This window comes from Bos grunniens, chromosome 16 (assembly GCF_055505025.1).
Source record: "Bos grunniens cultivar Pamir isolate PY7600 chromosome 16, Bosgru_T2T1.0, whole genome shotgun sequence".
In the NCBI taxonomy this organism is placed as follows: Eukaryota; Metazoa; Chordata; class Mammalia; order Artiodactyla; family Bovidae; genus Bos; species Bos grunniens.
Genome location: NC_141180.1, coordinates 26,504,432 through 26,509,857, shown reverse-complemented (window position 1 = coordinate 26,509,857; position 5,426 = coordinate 26,504,432). Strand labels below are relative to the sequence as shown.

The following is a 5,426-nucleotide window of genomic DNA, read 5'->3' as shown; positions in this document are numbered from 1 at the left end:
GATTCAGTCGTGTCCGACTCTGTGCAACCCCGTAGACGGCAGGTCACCAGGCTCCCCCATCCCTGGGATTCTCCAGGCAAGAACACTGGAGTGGGTTGCCATTACCTTCTCCAATGCATGAAAGTGAAAAGTGAAAGTGAAGTCACTCAGTTGAGTCCGACTCTTCGTCCATGGGGTTTTCCAGGCAAGAGTACTGGAGTGTAAGTGTCATTCATACAGTTAGTCGCTCAAGTTGTGTCTGACTCTTTGCAACCTGCCAGGCTCCTCTGTCCATGGGATTCTCCATGCAAAAATACTGGAGTGGGTTGCCATTTCCTTCTTCAGGGTATCTTGCTGACTCAGGGATCGAACCCGAGTCTCCTATGTTGGCAGGCGGGTTCTTTACTGTCTGAGCCACAGGGAAGCCTGTCATTAATACAGATATTCTAAAATATATGTGGACTTTCTAAAAACCTGATATGTGCTGGTACAATGTTATCAGTCATAATTCTAGTTCTTATCTTGAAATGTTGTGTGTCACCGAAATACCCAAGTTTCCTTTCAATTGCATCATAATCAGATCTTTAATCCTACCACTTGAAGTCTTTTGTTATTTATCAACAATAATTGTTTTACTCTGATACTTTTATAAAAGGAAAATCTTTGAAAAGATTCATAAAGAGAACTTTTAGGCAAATATAAATTTCTGGTGATTTTAGACCATTCCATTGAACTGGGTAAGAAATTATAAAACTAATGGAAAACCTGATGACTTCATTCAGATCAATAGGAAATAATTGGGAATGGAATGAATGAACTGAAAATATGATTTATAATTTTATGATTTATTTTGAAATACATTGGCTTTTTGTATTTCTTTTCCAGAAAATCTTTACTCTTTGCTAACTATGACTTACAACAAGTTGATAAATTATTCTTTTGTAAACAACAGTGAAGCATTTATCCACTTCTCTCTTCCTGATACTTTAGAATTTGGCTTCTCCATCTGACTCCCATCTGGACTTGATGGTTTATTACAACCAGATTATAATTAGTTATGCTAACCATTGTGTTAATTTATTCTCTCTTGCCGTTTTCAACTTATTTCTACCTTGTGCTTCTGCTGTACTCAGACTTTATTAATATTATTAGTAGTATTACTTATATCTTGTCTATTTTATAAGGCTGTCGTCTGTCACATTACTCAATCGTTAACCAGGCCTCCAACAAAGTAATGATGACTGTGTGCTCAGTTGCTTTATTTGTGCCCAACTCTTTGAGACTCTATGGACCATAGCTCACCAGACTCCTCTGTTCATGGGATTCTCCAGCCATGAATACTGGAGTGAGTTGACATGCTTTCCTCCAGGGGATCTTCCCTACCCAGGGATCGAATCCAGGTCCCTGGATTGCAGATTCTTTTATCACTGAGCCACCAGGGAAGCCCTGTGTATGTGTTAGTCACTTAGTCATGTCCAGCTCTTTGTGATCCCATAGACAGCAGCCCACCAGGCTCCCCCATCCCTGGGATTCTCCAGGCAAGAACACTGGAGTGGGTTGCCATTTCCTTCTCCAATGCATGAAAGTGAAAAGTGCAAGTGAAGTCGCTCAGTCGTGTCCAACCCTCAGCAACCCCATGGACTACAGCCTTCCAGGCTCCTCCATCCATGGGATTTTCCAGGCAAGAGTACTGGAGTGGGGTGCCATTGGTTTTCACTGAGGATCCCTTTATTTCTGACCATTTCTTAACAACCTTAACAACATTTCAGTCAACTCAGGTATGACTCTAACAAGAGTATCTCAAGCCCTTTTCCCTCAAAGAAATTTAGGTTCACATTTCCAACTCTATAGGATACATGGCCCCCAAAGTCATATCAAGTCCCCAAGCCAACATTTCTGCCTGCAATCCTGCACCTTTACTGGATCACCTTAACTTTTCCCACTTGAAGTAAACAGATGTGAAAAACCATTGATCTCTGCTCCTATACAATGCCACTGTAGCCTCATTTTAGTTTCCAAGGAAGCTTTTGATAGAGGCATCAAATAGGCAGAACTATTGCAGTGGTAGGTAATAGGCTCCATGTGATAGAGCATGTCATCACTGCAGTGAAGAAAGGGGCTGGAGCTAAGCCAGATGGTCCTGGGCTGTCCTAAGACTTTCAGAATCGCCTTCAACCCAGCCTGAAGCTGAGCAAATCTCCCTTGGAGTAAAACTCCTTGAGACCTATAACTCTCCCGAGGGGCAGAATAAAATTCTTTACTTAAATTGGGCAGCCCAGCAGTATGGAGAAGCAGCTTCTCCGTGGCAGCCATGGATAGGATGTTCCCTCACAGACTGAGGACCAGAGCTGGAAGCAGAGGCTCAGGGCAGGCAGGATGGCCTCAAGATCTTGGGAGTCCAAGATCTCACAGTCATCTAAGCCCAGTTCCAGGACAGTGGCTGCTACTTTCTCCAGCAGAATTTGAAGGATCACAGGCCTAAAGTTGGTCACAATGACCCCACTCAGATCCAGGCCCTTTAGCTGACTGATGCTCGGACACTGGGACAGATGGATCAAGTCTGATTCCGTGAGCAGGCAGTGCATTATTGCGAGGTTTTCCAAGCTGGTCTTCAGGCACCTGAGGAGAAATCTAGAAATTAGGTCTGAGAAATCGGGGAGTCAAGTGACCTCCAGGTGGGAGACAAATGATTTGACTAAAGTCAAGGTCTTTCTAACCACCTTCAAATCAGCACCCAGGATGTCGTCTCATTTTAGCCTGAGTCCCTTCACTTTCACTGTATGACCAGGTCAAATTCCCAGAATCTGGAAAATTCTTTTCCTCATCTCTCAAGCAGAGTACAACATATTCCACTTCTTTAAGAGGATGAATCAAGATAATGGATTTTCTATAACAAGCTCATAGAAGAGCCTGACACCTTGTCTCAATAAAGAGTAGACATCACTGAATTGTTTTATTGGGGGGGAAGAAAAAATTCTCTCAAACCAGGCTTTTCTTCAATCATTTCTTGGTCCGAAGGCTTCCTTATCTCTTGGTCAGATAAGGCACCTCAGTGACATGAATAGAGAACCAACCTAGGCAAAACCCACAACATTAGCTAAGGTTGACAGTTAGCAGGGGCTCACTTACATCCCTGCATCATCTGTAAATCACCTACAGATTTTTACTATCCTTTTGGCTCCCATCATTTCCAGAATCTTTATTAAGATATATGGAGCAGAAAACAATCTTTTGAAGATAGGCGATATGAGACAGGCTCATTGTGGTCCCAAAGCTAGTGAGCATAGAGCTTCTCTTTAAAAACGTTAAAGTCTAATGTGGTCTCTCCCTCTTTCACTTTCCTATGTTCTTAAATCATCTGAACACAGATAACCCTTCCTAAGGCAGAAATGACAAACCCTCCATCAGCAGATATGAACTCCCCAATCTGTAGCGCCTTAGTAGTGTGTCCCTTTCCAGAGTCTGGATCCAAGTTTGGCCTCCTACCTTGATTTCTGTGGTCGTGTGATACCACACTTCAGGATAGAGCTGCAGAGGACAACATGCAAATAACATGCTAGTGTGGTGTTCACTGTTACTCGGTCAGTGGTGCCAGTCTCACCTTAGCATCTGGTCCAGATGGCCACTGAAGAAGGAGGGACATTCCATAGAGAGATCCTGGAGGTGGTGCAGCTTGAGGAACCCAGAGGTAAATTGGACAACCTGCTGCTCCTGCTCCTCAAAGGCAGACACAAGAATGGGGGAGAGGATGAGTCTCAGTACGCTGTGCATCTGACCCAGGAGAGGAGCAAACAGGGTCAGGGTGGACAGCTGCCAGATGCAATTCACTTGCACCTCCTGGAGACTGCTGCTGCTGCTGCTGCTAAGTCACTTCAGTCATGTCCGACTCTCATCAAATGCAGAAACTTCATAAGGTTTTTGATGGGGATTGAATCAATAGTCAGCTTCTTACAGCACAGGTATATCAAATCTTTTCTATCTGCCATCCACAAGATGAGGCAGGTGAGGAATTCACCCATGGTCCTTTCCTTGAGACAAAGTTCTATGAACACCTCCAAGGGAGCCAAGGGTATTCCTTTCCTTAAACTGTCCTCAGACATTGGTGCCATCAGTGAGCTTGAGGACCCATGGTCCATGTCTCCAGATCACATGCTCCAGCAGTTCTGGCCAGTATTCCTTAAATCCAGCACCTGCAGTTTGCACCTCCTAATGGGAAACAGTAGATTGAGTGGGATGGTTTAAGATACATATTGAATGAAACCACAGTCTCCAAATTGAGGCAATACTCGGACTTCCTACTTGTGCTTGTACTTCACCATTCTAACATCAGCAGCTGCCTTGTCCTCTTCCCTCTCTGCCCCACCTTCCTCTGTCTCCTTTTCCCCTTCCATCCTCCACTTTAGATAGCTTTTCAATTTCCACTATCTTTAGCATCCCTGGGAGGAAATGGGGGTATATTCTCCTAGGCTCTCCTGCATCTTAGGCACTCCTACACTTCCTGAAAGCATTTCCCAAAGTGAGCTCAACTATGGCCAAGTCTCTGTGTTTCTTCGTTGGCATCATCAGAAGCCTTTGGTTCATTCCTTGGCCATCCACTCTCCCTGACACCAGCAGTCTCTTCAGAGAAGTCTTTAAACTTGCCAATGTACCTGGATCAGACTCACCTTAGGTGAACCTTGTGGGTAAGCAAGGCATTAAGTCCATCCAGGATTGCTTCTAAAGTTCCCTTGTGAGGCATGTGCATCAGGCCCCCCAGAGGCAGATGGACAAAGGGCAAAGCTCGCACCATGGCCTTCAGAGTCTCTGGGTGTCTCCCATAGAAGGCCTTCTTAAACTTGGCAGGAAGAGCTCAGTGGGCAGAAACTCCAGAGCAGCGATAGACGAGGCTTCATCCTTCAGCAGGCTCCCTGCTGCTAGTTACAGGAGTCTAAGTGGGGTCTGGACACTCATTCTGACTCTCCTTCAAAAGGAAATCTGTGAAAACTGTCAGGGAACAAGGTATACTTCTCAGGCCAAGCAGGAACACACATTAGTCTGTTTTCCAGCCTTCAGAGGAACAAACTCAGAGCCAAAGTCACTGCTCTGACAGGGGTGGAAGAGCCTCAAGTTTTCCCAGTTCCACTCTAAGCTCAGTGGACACAATGCCATAGCTCTGCCTCTCCTGGCATCAAAACAAGTATCCCACAAGTACCGAGGAGGGAGAAAGGTAACCACTGTTCATCTCCTTCCACTGTTTTGTGAGTTATGTCCCACTGAGAAGTGGGTACAAAGGAACCTGAAACCTGATCCCCATCTTTTTGCAGGTAAAACTTTCAGTCCATCACTTAGGGCCATAACTCTGGGAAGGGAGCTATCATGTGGACCAATGCAGCCTCTTTCCTCAGTTTCCAGTTAATCTGGCCCGTAAAGATTAATAAGATAGCTCTAAAATGAATGCCATTTGTGCA

The 5,426-nt window shown here is 44.8% G+C and overlaps 1 pseudogene across 1 annotated transcript; it reads right to left on the bottom strand.

Moving 5' to 3' along the window:
* Positions 1–820: 820 nt before the first annotated feature.
* LOC147356378 (PRAME family member 27 pseudogene) lies at positions 821–4,768 on the bottom strand (annotated as a pseudogene). The gene is made up of 3 exons (XR_015142892.1): positions 4,644–4,768; positions 3,581–3,844; positions 821–2,598 (listed from the first exon to the last, which is right to left on the bottom strand). The product of XR_015142892.1 is annotated as a PRAME family member 27 pseudogene (transcript).
* Between the last annotated feature and the right edge of the window lie 658 nt (positions 4,769–5,426).